This window comes from Suncus etruscus, chromosome 16 (genome assembly GCF_024139225.1).
Source record: "Suncus etruscus isolate mSunEtr1 chromosome 16, mSunEtr1.pri.cur, whole genome shotgun sequence".
Lineage (NCBI taxonomy): Eukaryota > Metazoa > Chordata > Mammalia > Eulipotyphla > Soricidae > Suncus > Suncus etruscus.
In genome coordinates this window covers 54,781,036-54,801,036 of record NC_064863.1, presented here as the reverse complement: position 1 = coordinate 54,801,036, position 20,001 = coordinate 54,781,036, and the positions used below count along the sequence as shown (strand labels likewise).

Here is a 20,001-nt window from a genome sequence, read left to right as displayed (position 1 = left end):
TACTTTCTTTTGTGGTTTTATATTCTGCTACTCTACTCCTATTTTCTTTCCATGGTGTTATTTCTTATTCTTTACTGACTATATAAAACTCATGCAAATCTGTGGTCAGATTAATTTGGGCATGTTATCGAATATCATTTAGGTTTTTTTTTTTCTCTGAAATACATTAAGCCATGTGTTCTCTATAGGAAATTATTGAAAACTTAAAGGACTTAGTGTCCATTGTGGTTTATATTTAATTACCATTATATGTTGCTTTATTCAAGATAGATTCCAATAGGATCATTTCAATGCATTTTGCTGTAGGTGTTTTTTTCTGGCTTACTTTTACTTTTAAATTAAATCTTCATCATGTTTGTTACTTCTATAAATAAATACCCTTAAATAGTCTTTTCAAAAGGTATTTCATAAAATACCATGTTTTGCCTAAGAGTGTGGTCAGTTACTCTTCTGAATTTGGTTATTTAGCAATGGCACTTTCGAAAGGATAGTAGCTTATGTCAAAGTGAAGAACCAATTATGAGGGAAAAATACTTTTGATTTAAAAGAGGTATTTATCATTATGATCTTGAACTGTTTTTATTTTAAAATGTGTAGTTCAGGACTATGAGAAAAAATGTGTTAAGTGAGAAGAAACCAAATAATTGAAATCTTTTTAATTTATGTAGAAGCTTAAGTTATATATTGACCTTCTATATTCACTCCATAAGGGCAATCAAATATGCTTAACTTTTTCAGGTTTGGTTGATTGCAGACAAGAAAAAATACTAGGGAAATTTCCTATACTTATAGGTGATATTGCTAAATTGTTTTCTTCTAGAAACACACTATCCCATATTTAAATTTGTTACATTTTTTAGAACCAACTCACATGTTTACTATTTACATTAAATACTATTTACATTAAAGTCTATTGTCAATTTTCCATGTAATTTATAATTCAATACTTTAAAATACAGTTTAACCAATATTATATTTTAATAATAGGTTTTTCAGGAATGTAAATCATAATTTTATGCATCACATTTTAAAAGAAAGTCATTTTGAGTTGACTTCATATATTTTTATTTTTTAATGTGTTTTATTGTTTTTAATTGAAAGTCTTTCACAGTTATATTTAAGGTACATAGTGAAAGTGAATTAGGGGCAATTCCACCTCCAGTGTTGACCTCCCTTTGCCTCTGTTCCCAGCATGCATTTCATACCTCCACCTGTAGTCCCTGGACTGCTAGTGTAAGATGTCCCTTTTGTATATAGCTTGTTGTACTTTGGGTCTTCTCTTGATTCTATTGTCATTGACTTTGGGTTAGGTATTTAGGTCTGATCATTTTTTATTTTCATTCAATGCTCATGAGACTGTTTTTCTCTTGGTACCATCCACTTATTTTTTTTCACAATTTGTAGGAAGACAAAAAATATGAGGCAAAACAAGTTGATTCATGTTCTATGGTTCTGTTAAAAAAAAAAAAAAAACAAGAAGCAACAAAACAAAACAAAAAGAAGGTGAATGGGAACCCCCTGTCTATAAGCTATAATATTAATTTAAAAGAATAAAAATGTAAAAGAAAAAAAGAAAAGAAGGGGGGGCTGGGTGTGGCAATTTTTTTTTTGCATTGGCACAGTACATATTGGGAAACTAGAAATGAAATTCTCTTGAACTAAGAGATACAGGATGTCTTCACCGTTGAAGCATACTGTCATGAGACCAATTACAGGCTCCAGACCTGTTCATTGTCGAACCCTCAGGTCTTTCTTTATGGTACCAGGAAATGCTCTGCTCAGTTGTGGTTGTCAAAGTCAGTCCTCTGTAATTAGAGATCTTGGTATTTACATAGATCCTAGGATAAAATCTAGGGTAGAGTCTTTCTTTATGGTTCCAGATATTCTGCTCAATCATGGTTGTTGTCCTCAGTCTTCTGTATTTAGTGATTTTGTTTTTTGCACAGATCAAAGAACAGAGTGTCTTCTGATTCTATCTCACTGTTAGGTGATGAAGTAGGGCAGCCTAAATTTAAGCTGATGGTAAGTCTAATGAAAAGCACTTGGGGGAAGGAATTAAATATAATCTGTTGAGTAAATTTCAGTTATTTTTCCCTAAAAATACATACTATGTAAATTTGATTATTTCTGAACATTCATTAAATATCTTATACGTTGATTTACTATTATAAACCAACTTGTACTAACTTGTTTGTACATTAAAATGTTATATTTGATGCTTTAATTTGAAGCTTAGTGATCTTTACCTTCATTCAGATTAAGTGTTCTAAAACAACAACAACAACAACAACATTTTTCAGGCCTGGAGAGATGGTACAGGAGGCAAGACACTTGCATGTACTCTCCTCCGAATCTCTAAATATTTTTTCAGATACCCCACATGATTTCTGAACACTAGCAGCAAAGAACCAAGAATAACCATTGAACATCATTTGGTGTGGCTCACAGTACTCTTCTCCTTCAAAGTACCCTTAAATACAAGTCATTTTTTGTTGTTTAACTTGTATGTTTTGGGGTCTGCACTCAATTATACTCAGGGCTTAATTCCTGGATTTCACCCAGGGATCACTCCTGATTATACTCAGTGGACTATATGGGGTGACAGAGATTTAATTCTGGCTGACTGCATACAAAGCAAGTACCCTGCTAAAGTACTAATGTACTAATTTTTTTTGACTCCTAAAATCCTTTTTTTTTTTGAAATTATAGCTTATTGTGGACTTCCCAAGTAATACTTAGAAGATATAGATTGCCTTCTATTAATCCATCTATTGGACCAGCTTATTTAATTTTTAGTGTGGTGGTGCTTGGTGCCATCATAACCAAGCTGATGGTATTTGTGAACTTTCCTGGATATATGAGGCAGTGCTGACAGACACCATTGAGTCTCAAGGATGAAATTCCTACATCTTCTAGTTGTTTTCTCAACCTGATGTAGTAAGTTTTATTGTTGCTGGGCTCAGAATATTCTGTGGGTACTTCCAAAAATATTATAAACACGAAGTATACTGGTAGAATGCTTCTTAGCACAGACATTTAATGCTTGTTTTGACCTCTTTCTCTCCCCTTCTCTCTTTACACACATAATAAACAAAGGGTTCAGGCTGAATTTAGAGACACTGGGAGTGAACTAGAGAATTTGCAATGTAGGAGACCTCACTACATTGACTTAATGTATTCCACAAAGGCATGGCATAGCATAGAATGACACATCTCTGGAGAACAATTTCTACGATTACTGTATGAATAGTGGCTTTGTCTTTTTCAAATATACAAATTGTAGATAGTCATGCTACAAAGCATTTCAAATATTTGGTTTATAAATAATTTATCCCACTAATTCAGTGAAAAAATAAATGCTGATAGTTTTGGAGAATTAGGACATACCAATATCCTTAAAGCATTTATCTTTCTTATAATGTATATATACAAATATAAATATATATAAATATATATGTGTCATAATTTTGAATCATGACTAATTCATTCCTAAGAAGCTATCCTCAAACCTATTAGTAGTGGTTGGTGCTCAGAACTATTGAAAGCATATTTGATGTCTCATTACCACTCACTATCTACATCCAATTTGTCACAAAATCTTTATAGGAATTGCCACACAACTGTCACTTAAAATTACTCACTTTCACCATTTTTTAAATTTATAGGAATATAAAATTTGACCTTGATTTTCAAATATAAATAGCAATTACATAATGATTATTGACCATACCAAAAAATATCACCTTCACAAAAATATGTATCTTTTCTTCACATACCCATCCTCCTTGGTTTCTATAACAATATTCTACCCACTTCCAGCCCCAGTAGCAAACAAGTTAAATAGATCAATGTTTTCATTAAGACAGTGATATTAGAGTAGCCTAAGACTCTTCCTAATTTCATCTAATATATATGTTATATTTACAGATATAGAGAGATAAATATACACAGTTTTTTCCCTTTCTGTGTAAGGGCCATATCCATTGGGGTTAAATGGAGAAGAGGTTCAGAGTTGTTTCCAGTGATAATTAGGATCGACAGTAAAAAGTTTCTTGGATCAAGCTGTTCATGCAGCCTGATCACCCTGGAAGTGCTTGTATGGTAGAGTGCTGAAATATGTTACCAGAGATAGATCTGTTAGAACTCAAGGCCTTACACAAATCCTCTATATTATCACTTGAACATTTGCCCTGAGCCCATCAGACATATCTTAATCTATATCTTCCCAACTTCTCTAGGCACTAATCACACTGACTTCTTTCACAATCTTGAAAACAATTTGATCACTTGCACCACTTTTATTTGAAAACTTTTTCCTTCCTCTGGAACATACTCAACATCATTTGTTTGATTAAATAATTTCAGTCACTTCAGACTATGTGCTCCAATTAGTAGACCTTCTTCAGGGAAAATTGTTTCTGACCCATCAAGAATGGGGTAGACCTCATGTATCAATCATTCACCCTAACTCATAAAATTATTTAGTAATGATTTTAAAATTGTTTGCTAACTTGTTATTTGACTAATGACTCCCCACCTCTATTTTACTAGTTTACTACTACCTTGTTGAATGGGGTGGTACTGTATGTTATGAGGACAAGATTAAAAAGGGTCAAGAATTAAAAAATGCCTATTGGGGCTGGGGCCGGAGAGATAGCATGAGGTAAGGCATTTGCCTTTCATGCAGAAGGTCATTGGTTCAAATCCCGGCATCCCATATGTCCCCATTGCTTGCCAAGAGTAACCCCTGAACACTGCTGAGCACACCCATGGAGCCAAGAGTAACCCCTGAGCACTGCTGGGTTTTGACCCCCCTGAAAAAGGTCAAGAATTAGAAAAAATTAGATTTAGCCTCAGAAGAAGAAAAGTAGAATGACATCAGTGAAAGCTTCAATGTTAAATATGTTTACCTTTGTACTTGTAGAAGATATTCTAGGTCACAACATTGACAAATTGCCTTTAAGATAATTTGTTTTTGGATGGTGGGGCTAAGCCATAACCCAGTCATGGCTAAGTCATACCAAGGATTTACTGCTGGCTCAGGAATTATCTCTAGATGTGCTTGTGCTAGATGATTCTGGTTATCAAACTAGAGTTTGCGTGCAGGAAAACACATAAGCCTGTACTGTCCTCTCTGTCCTAAAATTGCCCTAAAATATGTACATAGCGTAATGGAATTGACCTAGAGTCCTTAGAGACTAAGCCTCTGAAATTCAGAATGCAGTGTAGCTCATTACATAGACTTCATTCATTCCAGAAGACAACCAAGAAGTGAATTCAGTACTCATTAATTCGTTAAGCAGTTTCTGATCTATCATTTTCATGCCCCTCATTTAATTCCTTAAGAGGAAGTTGCTGCTTTTCTCATAACAATCTTGTTTTAGCAAGGTAACAACAATACTCATGTTCTAATTGTATAACTGTATTAACGTAAATGTTAGTACATTTACTTTTCTAACACTACAAAATGCACAATTTTTTTTAAAACTGCTTTAAATTCACATATGTATTTCCTTTGATTATTTTGTGATTTGTGGAAGTAACAATGTACTACTAAATCATTGTATACAGGTATGTTTGCTATTTATTACTTATTATATATTTCTGCTGCTATTCCTACTATTTTCCCCTTAAGAATTGTAGGAAAAAATTTTTTTTGAGTACAAAATCGTTAGCAGAAAAACCCACTTGGAAGTTTCTGCTTTTTACTGCAGTAAATGTGTTTGACAGAAGTAATTGAGTTCACATGAATCAAATGTTGCCTGCTGAGTTCTCTTGTGATTATGTTGCTGACTTACTTAGATGCAAAGCAAGACCACTAATCTTCATCAGTTGCTAGAGGAATGAAGTAGTAATTTGAAATTACTCCTAGATAATTATAGTTTCACTTATATCAAATGGTGGAAAGAGATTTAGATTGTGGGTCATTGCCAAAACCAGTTAGAGTGAAGAAAGGTATATAGTGCAATGCTAAAATACAGGGTAAGAGGGTCACATGCCAAGGGCTATGGAGAAAAAGTACTTATTAATTGTCCAACTGGGAGATGATTGCACAGCAAGGAAAATGTGGTGAAAATACTGAACTCAAGAAAGAGCATTGATTTAGAAACAGTCGCATATACTGCAGGGAGTATTGTGTCGATCATTCATAGTTCTGCTGCATATTTATGTTTGAAAAAAAATGGCTGAAAATGTAGTATATTTGGTGTTCATATAATTACAGAATGGAGAGCCTAGTTATTTTTAATTAGGCCCATTATCGGGGCAGACTTTTTAGTTCTGTTTCTTATGCTTTATTATGCAACAAAATCTAATTTTAATTTCAAGATTTTAGCAAAGGCTGGTGAAGATGATGAAATATAGTATATATAGAAGTTGTGTGTCTCTGTGTGTTTATGTATGTATGCTATTACTGAAAATCTCCACCAGGGCAATTAAACAGTTGTCATTTCAATGATCTAAAATATTGCACATAATAATAATCAAATATATTTTATACATTTTTCTTTAATTAAAGTAATGTTTTTATAATTTTGTTTTAGGTATGCATTAGTAAAAATTAACAATTATATTTATATTTGTATTTTTTCAGTTAATTTGTTTTATTTTTTTCTTTTCTTTTTATTTGGGAAGTTTGGCAACACCTGATGGTGCTCAGGATTACTCTTGGCTCTATGCTCAGAAATCACTCCTGACAGGTTCAGGGGACCATATAGGATGCCAGGGATCAAACCAAAGTCAATTTTGATTAGGCCATATTCAAGGCAACACCTTACCCACTGTGCTATATATACTTAAATACATATATATGTATATAATATATACAATATACACACATATATACATCGAGGTGAATTTATGTTTTTTATTGCAACATATTTATGAGCCTTCTTGATTTTTTAGATACAATGAGACACTGCATTTTTTTTTTGATAGTCAAAACTTTCTCCATATGCTCCGAATATATTCTGGGGCAAAGTCACATATAGTTGAGAAGATCTAATGAAATATATTCTCATTTTCCAACTGAGCACATTTGTTCTTAAAACTAAAATTGTCTATAGAGTTACTTACCTTTGCTAAGGTGAACATTTTTCTTTCTTTCTTTCTTTCTTTCTTTCTTTCTTTCTTTCTTTCTTTCTTTCTTTCTTTCTTTCTTTCTTTCTTTCTTTTCTTCTTCTTTCTTTCTTTCTTTCTTTCTTTCTTTCTTTCTTTCTTTCTTTCTTTCTTTCTTTCTTTCTTTCTTTCTTTCTTTCTTTCTTTCTTTCTTTCTTTCTTTTCTTTCTTTCTTTCTTTCTTTTTTTTTTTTTTTGGCTTTTGGGCCACATCTGGCAGTGCTCAGGGGTTACTACTGGCTCTGTGCTCAGAAATCACTCCTGGCAGGCTCGGGGGACCATATAGGATGCCAGGAATCAAACCCGGGTCTGTCCTGGGTCAGCCACATGCAAAGCAAACACCCTACCACTGTGCTATTTCTGTGGCCCCAGTTGAACATTTTTCTTAAAGTTAACTATAATAAGGTCTGGAAAGCACCAGGACCTTTGCCTTGCACAGAACCAACCCAGATTCGAAACCTGACAATCCTTAGGGTTCACCTAGCCTGCCAGGAGTGATTTCTAAAGTACTGAGCCAGGAGTAATCCCTCAGCATTACTGGGTGAGGCCCAGAAACAAAGTTAATCATAGCATAAGTAATTCAAGTTCAAAATGTGACTAATCTAATGTGGTAAATATAGGATATATTCTGTGAAAAGTAGCACAGTCTATTGGTAGTACAGTGCAGTAGTAGTACAGTATATTTTGAGTAAAAATACTTGGATTAAATGCCATTTATCTGCTCTGTATTACTATGAAAATAATTCAATTGCTTTGATTCTTGCTTTCCTCTTTGCAAACTACCTTAAAGTAATCATATACAGTATATGAAATGATTTGATGATAACTAAAAATAGTGCCTAGAACTCCATGCTACTCATTGAAGTTGACCTATAGATATATAATTGAACTATACAATGTTGAACTATAGAGTATATAATTCCTATACATGGCTATAAAAATAAAGCTGGAATGACAGCCCTTGCCTTTGCAAGGGTTAGATCCCTGGTATCCCAATAATCCCTCAAGTCCACCAGTGGTAAGCTTAAACCACATTTGGGTGTGGCCCCACCCCCCAAAAAAAGTCCCAAAATAAAACTCATTTGTAGTAAAGCATATTTGTTTATGTAAGGAAATGTTAAATTAGAAAATTTTATAGCTTTTTCAGATGACTAAAGGTGCAGTATTTTTATCAGTATAATCTTACAGTATTTATTGGCTGATGAAAATTATGTAAAGTAGAACCTTGTTTTAATGAAGATTTATTTTTTGTTTAGATATTATTAGTTATTCTAATATTATTGTACAAGGACATATATTTTCTCTGTAATTCCTGTTATTCCTAAGAATGAAAATATTTAAGAATACAGGTATACAATTGATCTTAAATCTGTATCGAAAACTTACTTAAACATTTCAACATTATATTTTAATTTAAAAATTTTTATTGTATTTTATTTATTTATTTTTATTTGTTTGTTTTTGAGCTACACCCAGTGATGCTCAAGGGTTGCTTTTGGCTCTGCACTCAGAAATCGCTCCTCGATTGGGGGCCATATGGGACAGCAGAATTTGAACCCAGGTCTGACCTAGGTCAGCTGTGTGCTAGGCAAATAGCCTACCACTCGGCCCCTTGAAACTTATTTTGATGCTATTTTAATGGTAGTGCATGAGTGCAAGTTTTGAAAACATTTTCTATCTGAAAAGTATTATTTAAAATCGATTGTGAAAATGACCACTAAAGAGTATGAGGAAAACCTTAAGGATTTGACAGTGCTTTAAGTTAGAGATGAATTGTTTAATTAGTGTATTCCTATGCAAGTAATTCAGAAATATGATATCCTTTAAATAATTTTATTATATTTAAATGTGTATTTGCTTACTAACATTTACATAATCAAAGGTATACTAATTCTTGAAACTACTTGCTAAGATTATTAGCCTGATATATGTATCTATATGTGCGCTATGTGTGAAATAGAGAATTCCTAATATTTTCTAGGGCCAAATGTATGCATGCGATTTTTTTTTTAAATATGGAACGCTTCATGAATTTGCGTGTCATCCTTGCGCAGGGGCCATGCTAATCTTCTCTGGCATACAATTTTTTTTTAATTTGTTTATCAGTAGTAGTGGAAATCTGCTACTTGAAAACTTTGGCACTCATTGAAAAGATGAAAACCTATTTTAAAAAATTTAATGAAATATTAAATAAATATATTCTAATATATAAATATATAATATATATTGACTTTTGGGTCACACCCTGCAGCTCTCAAGGATTACTCCTGGCTCTGTGCTCAGAAATTGCTCCTGGCAGGCTTGGGGAACTATATGAGACGCCAGGAATCGAACCGAGGTTCATCCTGAGTCAGCCATGTGCAAGGTAAACACCCTACAGCTGTGCTATTGCTCTGGACCCTATATTTTTAAAATTTTAGTAAAATATTAATGACTCATGGGCCGGAGTGATACCGCAGCAATAGGGCATTTGCCTTGCACGTGGCTGATGCAGGATAAGACCTTGGTTTGATCCCAGGCTTCCCATAAGGTCCCCCAAGCTGGGAGTGATTTCTGAGCACGGAGCCAGGAGTAATCCCTGAGCATCACCAGTTGTGGCCAAAAATCAAGCAAAACAAAACAAAGCAAAAATATTTATGATTCTTTTGCTCTATGTACAGAGTGAAAAAGTCAGACTTTGCTGAGAGGACAACATAAGACCTGACACTACTTGTTCTCCTAGACAAACTTTAATATTTATTTTCATTTCTTTTTTTCACTCAACCTATAAAATAAAGTATACTAATTAAACTGTTGTGTTTCTTTAACTCTCACATGTAATTACATATATATTCTGGGACATACTATCTTAGTAACATACTTATATGTTTAATATCAAATATTATATATATTATAATTTGTAGATCATAACAACTAATTAAATCCTAATTGAGGATTTACAGAAATACCAAAAATTATATTGTATATTTTCCTTTGGTTAAATATCTAGGATGTTTCATTATGATGAAACAATTACATATTGTTCATTTGTATATTTTCCTTTGGTTAAATATCTAGGATGTTTCATTATGATGAAACAATTACATATTGTTTATTTGTATATTTTCCTTTGGTTAAATATCTAGGATGTTTGTTGTTTGTTTATATTTTGGTTTTTGGGTCACACCCAAGAGCGCTCAGGGATACTTCTGGCTCTATGCTCAGAAATCGCTCCTGGCAGACTCAGGGGACCATATGGGATGCCAGGATTCAAACCACCGTTCTTCTGCGTCTAAGGCAAATGCCTGACCACTGTGCTATCTCTTCGGCCCCACAATTACATATTGTTAAGATGCAAATGAAATTTAATATAAATGAACTCAAGTTTTCTTGTAATCACAAAAATTAGTAACTTTTTATGTTCATAACATAATAGCTAATTGTGGTTATAGGACACCTTTGGCATCAAAATGGAATTTTTTAAAATAGATTTTTTTGCATAATCATAAACATAATTACGTGAAAATATTTAATGGTAGGTAGATATTTTACAAAGAATGCATCATAATTAGTATATTCAGAACTGATTTTAAAACTTTGACATTTAAATGTACTAGGAAATAGGAACTATGAACATAATTCTTTTGCTTTTTTTTTTAATAGTTCAAAGAGCAGTGGCAAAGACCTTTGATAAAGTCTGACAATAGAATCTCTATAGAATATTTATGAGCAAAGTTAATGTATACAGAGAAAATTAACTTTTGGAATTCACCAAGTAAGATTCAGTGAATAATCTCAGTGTTTATTCTGAAACTCTTAAGAATAAAACAGCCTGGGCCCCGAGTGATGGCGCAGAGGTAAGACGTTTGCCTTGCATGCAGCTGATTCAGGAAGGATATAAGTTCGATCCCATTGTCCCATATTGTACCCCAAGCCAGGAGCGATTTCTGAGTGCAGAGCCAGGAGTAACCCCTGGGCTTCACCAGGTGTGGCCCCCCAAAACCAAAATCTAAACCAAAGCTAAAACCAAAATAAAAATCTCTAAAACTGCAAACAAATACTGAAGTAAAAAACTTAATTTGTCTACTTGTATAAAATTGTGAATGATTTAAGATACTTTATTTCAAACCTTAAATTTAATGTGTGAAATCATTGGGACATTTTTAGTGCATTAAAATTTTATTACCGATTTTTTATTTTGTACGTAGTCACACCATGTATTAATGCCTACTCCCAGCTTGACCTACTTTGGGGTCACTCTTGGCACTGCTCAGTGAATCATGTGTTCTTGAGATTGAACCAAGACTTTTAGCATGGAAATATTATGATCAACCCACTGATCTAGGTCTCTGCTGCCACACATTAGATGTTTTAGTTGTTGTGGATTGGCGGGGGGGGGGGGGCGCACATCAATTTGACGCTCAGGGGTTACTCCTGGCTATGCACTCAGAAAATTGCTCCTGGTTTGGGGGAACCATTTGGAATGCCGGGGTATCAAACCACCATCCGTCCTAGGCTAGCGCTGGCAAGGCAGATGCCTTACATCTAGCGCCACCTCTCTGGCCCTGCTGTTGTGTTTTTGAGTATTATTACCCCTGTGATACCCAAAGGTATCCTGGGTCTGCACTCAGAAATTACTCTTAGGACTTACTCAGGGGACCATATAGAATGTTAGGAATCGGGCCCAGAGAGATAGCACAGCGGTGTTTGCCTTGCAAACAGCCGATCATGGACCTAAGGTGGTTGGTTCGAATCCTGGTGTCCCGTATGGTCCCCCGTGCCTGCCAGGAGCTATTTCTGAGCAGACAGCCAGGAGTAACCCCTGAGCAAAGCCGGGTGTGGCCCAAAAACAAAAACAAAACAAACAAACAAACAAAAAAAAAGAATGTTTGGAATCATTGAACCTGGTCAGCTATATATAAGACCAGTGCCCTACCCAGGTGTACAATCACTCCAGTCCTGCTGCATTCGATTTTAGGTCTAATATATCTAGTTGATTACTAGTTAAACTTAATACTGTGTGAATATAGCTAAGTGAAAAATCAGATTAAGTTCAAATTCAATCCAATATTAATAGTTAAATATTAGATTAAGTATTAGCCAAATCTGCCAATAAATGCTGACATATGTCTCTGTATTCCATGAGTGATGAATGACACCTCACTTTTTTGAAGTGCAATATCTCAAGTACTATCTTAGAAAACTGATTTAGATTTTACATTTTAGCAACATCTTTTGAGGTCTTTATAAATAATTTATCATATAATAGATACTGAAATGAAAGCTTTTGGTTTTATTATAATTACATCTTGATTTAAGAATCACATACTACCAATTTTGCTGTTGTCATTAATACACTATGTTAGTACATTAGAGGAAAGTTAGAACTATGAAAAAATAGGAAAATAGAATAAATTTTAAGTGGTCCCCATGCCCTCATCTCTTCAATTTGTGAATTACTGGCTGAATTTTGAGATCCTTGTCCTTCCTTCCTTCTTTCCTTCCTTCCTTCCTTCCTTCCTTCCTTCCTTCCTTCCTTCCTTCCTTCCTTCCTTCCTTCCTTCCTTCCTTCCTTCCTTCCCTTTCTTTATTCTTCCTTCCTTCCCTTTCTTTTTTCTTCCTTCCTCCCTTCCTTCCCTTTCTTCTTTCTTTTCTTCCTTCCTTTTTTCCTTCCCTTTCTTCCTTTCTTCCACCCTCTCTCCCTCCCTTCCATTCCTTCCTTCCTCTCTTCTGTTCCTCCCTCCCTCCCTTCCATTTTCTTACACTATTTAACATTTCCTTCTTCTGATGAGATATAAGAGCAAATTTAATTCTCTAGGCTTAGCATTTTCAGGGATGCATGAGTGTTTTATTTTATTCTAGCTAACTCTTTCTATTAAAACAATTTTATTTCAGGAATATGATGAAGTATAGAGATACAGCTAGAGCCAGTAATATGTTTAAGAATTAAGACACCCCAGAGAGGAGATTGGGGAGTACCTATAGAAAAAAAATTGAATGAACTAAATATTTCATGTTAAGATATGGATCCCTCTAGAAGGGGATATGCCTAAACCTAAGTATTGCTGAACACACTGACAAGAAATCCAGATTCCGTTGTGTATATGTATCATCTTTTCTTTCAAAACTCCAGATGATTTTTATATGCAGTCAAGGTCAAAAAGTATTATAACATTTTTATTTGTCCAACACAAAAACAAAAACCAGTCACTATATCCACCAACAACAACACCAACAAAACGTCTGAAACCAAACCAAACAGTAATATAACAGAGTTAAGGGTTGCTGATTTTTGGTGGCTAGCATCATAGTGTCACAAAAACTCACTCTAAGATGCCATGGAATTTGTTTCATAAAGGCTGATTCCTTCCCCACATCCCAATCCAAAGTTTTTCCTCAGACAATCTTATTTTGTTTTCACATGAGTTCCTGGATTGCATTTTACCTAATCCAGCAACTTGAGACTTCAGGCTTTCTGAACAGCTCTCTACTTGGTGCATGTTTTAGCTATTTTTTTTTCTTCCTTCTTGGACCTTGAGACATTTAAACCCAAGTCCTCAAGTTTCTTAGAGCTTGCCTCATTGCCCTGCAAAGCTGCAGAATCAGCTTTGTGTCAGAGAGCACATCAAGAATAGCTCCCTCTCTGCTGCTGTGCACAGCCCATCACACACTAAAAAAAAGCTTCTACTTTCCTTAGATTTTTCTCTGCATTAAAGCAGAACATAAATTTTAATAATTCTAAATATGTATAGGAGCTTTTCACATCTTCTTAGGCTTTGCATATGTTCAGATTTAATTTACTTCAGGAATTTTACTTCAAAGTTTTTATTATATTAATTTTTACTTCAGAGTTTTTATTGTATTAATTTTGTGCTTTATCCCACATTGAAATAAAAAAAATCACAAAGTTTGTTTTAATTTGTAACTATATATAGCATTATTGTTACTTGTGAATAAAAATATTAATTCTATTTAAGATCATATTTCTATTATATTACACATGATAATGCTTTCTGAATGATTTCTAAGGATTTAATTAGTACTTCTCTTGCCTGGGTTGAAATGTCTACTCAACTAGTTTTGCGAATTGCTCAAAAAATTACCTTAAGAAACTCATGAGAAAGTTAATATAATTTATAGGTAATAACTACCTTATTTTTATATAGGGTTTGCTTTTAACAAATAAAAAGGAAACTATCTTGCTATTTACTTAAGTTGTGTGATTTATTTCATTTATATTAACTTGGAAATTGTGGAAAGATTGTCCAGAGGTTTGGACCTTTGCCTTGGCTTTAGCTAACCTGGTATGCCATGCGATCTTCCTATTCTTCCAGGAATGATCCCTTAGTTCAGAGCTAAGAGTAAGCCCTAAGCTCTGCTGAATGTGCCCCACAAACCAGTAAATAAATAAATAAAATTACCACCAACAAAAATAGTCTGGTGAATATGACTTAAAAAACATGAAGAATAAAAACAACTATCCCAGGCATTGTTATTGCCAAGAAAAATTATCAGTAGCTGTAAAATAAAATTTTTAAAATATGAATACTGAGCTTATCCATTATCTTGTAACATTAATATACATTAAATGCTTTAATATTTCTGGTCATGGTCAGTCACGTCTTACCTACTTGTATTCTATTTCGTGTTTAAATGCTTTGTGTTCATTTATGGCTGATCAGTAGGGATTCATCTGTAAGAACTGTAGTTATTTGTTGATGTGCTTTGATCTTTTCTGAGCTTGAAGTTATGCTACTTATCTGAGTGCTGTTAAGGTATAGTTTCAAAAAGAAAGAAACGAGAAAGAAGAGCCTTCGTTTGGGGAAATAACAATTAGAGCAAAGGATAATTTGAGTGATGGATAACTCCATTTCTTTGAAGGAGTTGTTAGCAGGAATCAGACTTGGAGAATAACCACTCAAAGTTCCTGCTGTGTGATTGTGAAGAATAATAATACACTACTCCATATGTATAAGGGCTTTTCCTTTGATGGATTCTAGGCACTTTGAAAAGACTGCATTGGTACATTTAAAAGAAATTTTTTTAATTTATTTTTAATCCTTTTAATTGATAACTGTGATTTACTATATTGTTAATGATGGTTTCTGGGTACATCATTCCACTACCACACCCATTACCATCATACCTAGCTGCTTCCTGAAAGGTTCCCAATACCCTTAGGACATGCCTTAAATTAAGTATGAGACTATTTTATTTCCACTTTATAGATTGGAATGAAATGCAATATTATTTTATCAAATTTTCTTTATGTTATTTCCTATCACTAGTATTTTCCTATAGAAAATATAATATATATATATTATATAATATATATATATATATATAGTTTTATACATTTCAGTGAAAAGCAGCATAATACTCCTGTGAATGGCTTTCTTATAGTCAACCAGTCCCAATAGTTTCCAAAGCTAAAAGCTTCTTTTTTTAGAACCAGACAGACCTGTATTGTTTATTTATTTAGATTTTTCTTTAGATGGTAGTGTGTGTTTTGTCTGTTTTTGCTCTCTTGGTTCAAGCTTGATTTAATATGTCAACACAGGTTTGCTTAACTGGCTTTGAATGTTTTCCATACTTAGGACTGACTAGACAGTTGCCTTCCAAAAAATGCCACTGCCCAGTTAGATGAAATGTCACAACAGTGAACAGTCCTTGTTTTGTGATTGAAACAGCTTTCTTTGACACAGCAGTTGGAGAAAAGAGGGGGACAATTTAAACAGTAATAATAGAACTGACTTAATTCAGGCCTATCCAGTTCTGGCCTACATTGACAGGCAGTAACAGATAATGAATATACTATGAATATACTTAAACTTAGGCAGGGGACTTCCTCTTTATTCAGGTGAAAATAAAGCTAAATGCAGAGTAACTACAGTAACACTTTCCTCCAGGCCAAATACTAGCAAAACATTGTGAGCACTTTCCTCAAGTAATACCTACCCAGTGCTTCATTTTTATATGAGACATTTTTACTTTCTAACTTTAGACATTATTCTAAAGAAATATTCTTCCTACTATTTTCCACAATAAAAGTATTGCTTATTATATCAAACTATGGATGAAGTATTATAGATTGAAGATCAGTAGCTGGAGCATTAGTACCTGGAACAAAGATAATACTTAATTTTCTAGTTGTCTTTGTTTTATTTTTGAGATCATCATCAATGGTTCTCAGGGCTTATTTCTGATCTCCAGCAACTTGGAAAGGAAGTAGCTTAATGTACTATCTCTGACTCTTTGCTAGTTAAGATTAAAAACTTAAATTAATTTCAACAGGGTGTTCCTTTGCAAAGTGTTAGAGTATTTTATTGTTGATGTCCTTTATAGAAAAATAGGGTCAACATCAGTCCATTCCAGTCTGCACCAATTCTCTTATATGTGAGAACTTTTTTTTTACCTTTGTTTTTTTCTCTTACTTTTCCTGTGGTACTCAGGCTTTCTGTACAAATGTGGAAGAAAAGGAATCTGAAGCAGTGCACTAGCAGGGGATTCTTGGGATCCCCCAAGAAATAAGGCCCTATTTTCAGGATATCATAAATAGATGATAAAGCAAAATGCTGAGTGGTTGATACTTATGTAAAATCCTACTATGTGCCAGAACTGTTAAATAATATATTCACATTCTGCTTTTAAACTTGACAGCATCTTTTGAGACATAATTTCTAGGGCAACAGAATTTCCCAGAGACTAATTTTATTTTGATCACTTGCAAAAACTGAAACATAAATCTAGGTGTATTTGTTTCAAAATCTGTGTGTTCCCTATATTACATATTCTGCAAAATGCATTTTAAACCTAGTTAGCTTTGTCACTTGGTTCAAATCATTTTTATTTATTATCTCGATGAGCAACATTGATTTCACAAAAGATAGGTATACCTCAGAAAGATGTGAGAACCTACCTAAATAACCTAGAAAAGTTTCTATTCCTATATATAAGACTAAGAACGGTAGAAGGCAATTTCTAAGGTCTTAGAATGGAAGAGAAATGTAGTGGCAGACAAATAGGACACTGAAAGCAACAATAATATGAATGAAAAGAGCAAAGTGTCAGTGAAAAGAGCATAAAAGCAAGAAACACAAGAGAGAAGCTCTGTAAGTAGGTATATGACATTTGCCTTGTACCAGCCATCCTAGATTTGATCCCAGGCACCCCAAATGAACATGCTAGCAGTGATCTCAGAGATCAGTGCCATGAATGGCCCCAAAACTAACAAACAATAATAACCAAAAGAGCTTGAGGCACATGTGTGTTTCTAGACCATGCATGTATTTGCATGCACATGCTAACCACAACACCCCCTCTAATTCTGGGAAGTTTACTGACATTTTTGTGCTCTCTCTCTCTCTCTTTTTCTCTCTCTCTCTCTCTCTCTCTCTCTCTCTCTCTCTCTCTCTCTCTCTCTCTCTCTCTCTCTCTCGCTTGCTCTCTTTCTCTCCACATCACACATGTGCTCCTTCTGTCCACATACAGGGTGCCTGCATACACATATGGCCTGCATCTCCCCTCCAGATTGTGTGCTTTCATGCTTTCCTTTTCTGTGCTGGTTTTTGTAATCTCCACCTTTGGAGAAGAAGTCTGCATTCTCTCTTGAGCTTGTTATTATCTCTTATCCCTCAACCAATTCCTCAGAATTTTCAAATAAAATCTGATTTTTACTTTAAAAGATACAGAAAAATCTTGAAACTCTTACATCACACACTGAAATTTATTTAAATGGGTAAAAAAATAATCAGCCACCAAATCGGAATTCATATTAGGTTTTCTATATTAATATCCAGGTGAGGAGGGCAAAAACTTTTAGAGTTGGTTCAATATATATAATCCAAAGAAAGGTTTTTAGTCATTGGATTAATAATTTTTTAATTTGAAAATGGAACCTAAATATATTGGTCCATTTTATTCATTTTGTTTTGTTACATTTGATCATGATGTATGGAAGCTAAACCATGAGTCAGATTTTGTCCTTATTCAGAAATGAGAGCATTTTCTATGCCCTGTGGAACTGGTAATATCTTCAAATTTTTTAAATCAAAAGGCTAATAAGGAAAACACATGATTCTTTTCCTCCAAGCAATTCTGAAAGTATACTATTAGCAACTGCAGTGTTTCTTACTGGAAGAGATTTTCTTTTTGAAGTGTTGTCATTCTTTCATTGTGGAACTTGAAAAGAAATAGACTACAAAACAAATAAAAATAGTATAGAGGTAAACTTAGATGAGTAAACATTTTAATAAGCAAAATAGGATTTTTATAATAATTGCCACATCTCTGTTGACTGATAAATAATTTTCTCTGATACAAGAGGCAAACATCTATAATTTATAATGAGGTTAAACAGAACTGTTTTATGAAAAAAATATAATCATAAATTTTTAGAGCCAGCTATGTGCCAGGTATATAGAAAACAATTTTGATAATTCCTCTGCCATACATGTTTTGTTTTTTGTTTGTTCTTGAGAATATTAAGGTACATTAGATATAAATTGATTTCTTCATTTCAAAGTGGACAGATTTCTAAAGCATCAGCGAAATTCATAGCAGTTCAAAGTTATTAACTTCAAAGCAGCTTAATTTGACTTCAATCTATATTTGAAGAAAAAAGTATAGATTATTATTAGAAAAGTAGAAAAGCTATGGCCAAGTGATAGCATGCAAAAGAATGTACAATCGATGTTAAATCAACAGCTATGAGTGACAATACCTTGTGACTTGTCCTAAAAATTAGATTCTAAAGTACGTATTTCATAATACTTGTAGGAAGAGGTCTAAATAGAACCACTTATATGTAGATGAATTTAATAATGCTGAAGTAGCACATATGAGGTTAAAATTGTTTGATTATAATTTGGGATACTGCTCAACTGTAAGAAATGATGAAATTCTGCATTTTGCTTATCTGAGAAACACTGCAGTTTGCTCTGTGGATAGAACTGAAAGTATACGTGAATAATATTTATAATTATGTTACTAATATTAACAATTATTTTTAATAATTTTTAAACACTTGGTTACAAACATGATTGTGGTTGGGTTTCAGTCATATAAGATGACACCCCCCCCCAAATTGGACAATTATATGTAAGCAAAACTAATAACAGTGAATAAGTCAAAGAGATAACAAATACTGATTGATCTATTTCATGTGTAGAATATAAAGAAGTCTAGAGAACTAAGGAGGAAAAATGGAGGAATGAGAGTAGAAGAGAGATGTAAAGGGATCCCGATTCTGGTTCTGGGAATAGTGTAGGAACATAGTTTCCCTGAAATGTCACTACTAATTTGTTATTAACTCATGGTTCCAAAAATAGATTGTAAAATTGGTGCACATTTCGAGCATTTGGTTTACTTACTTATTTATTTATTTATTTATTTATTTATTTATTTATTTATTTATGTATTATTTAGTGGACATATACAGAAGTGCTCACAGCTTACTATTGGCTCTGTGCTCAGGGATAACTCTGGAGCAAAACCTGGATCTGCTAAGTGTAAGGCAAGCACTGTAATAGCTGTATTGTCTCTCTGGCCCTGATTTACAAATTATTAAATTTGGCATAATTTTGCAAAATTGCTAAAATCTAAAGAGTAGTTTTGAAGTAGAATAGTTTCATGTGATTTATATTCATGTATCTTCAGGAAAATATTAGTATTTAATATTATTTATTATAATTAGTTCACAGAAATAATCAGGAATTAAGAAAAATATGACAATTATCACAAATTTCTTTATAACTTCTGCATTTTTCTCTTTCTCACCTCTCCCTCATATCATCCATGCTCTCTATACATATTTCCTCTTTTTCTCCCTGTCTTTTTTATTGAGGAACACTATTTTTATAATTTCCAAGATTATGATTTTATACTTAAAATGTATTTCAAGCAAATT

At 33.5% G+C, this 20,001-nt stretch overlaps 1 protein-coding gene and 1 pseudogene across 6 annotated transcripts in view; one reads left to right on the top strand and one right to left on the bottom strand.

The window, feature by feature from the left end:
• The window catches only part of EPHA5 (EPH receptor A5), a 320,717-nt gene that overhangs the window by 81,082 nt on the left and 219,634 nt on the right, over positions 1–20,001 (top strand). The gene's annotated exons all lie outside the window — the stretch shown is intronic.
• Positions 9,125–9,241, bottom strand: LOC126033173 (uncharacterized; annotated as a pseudogene).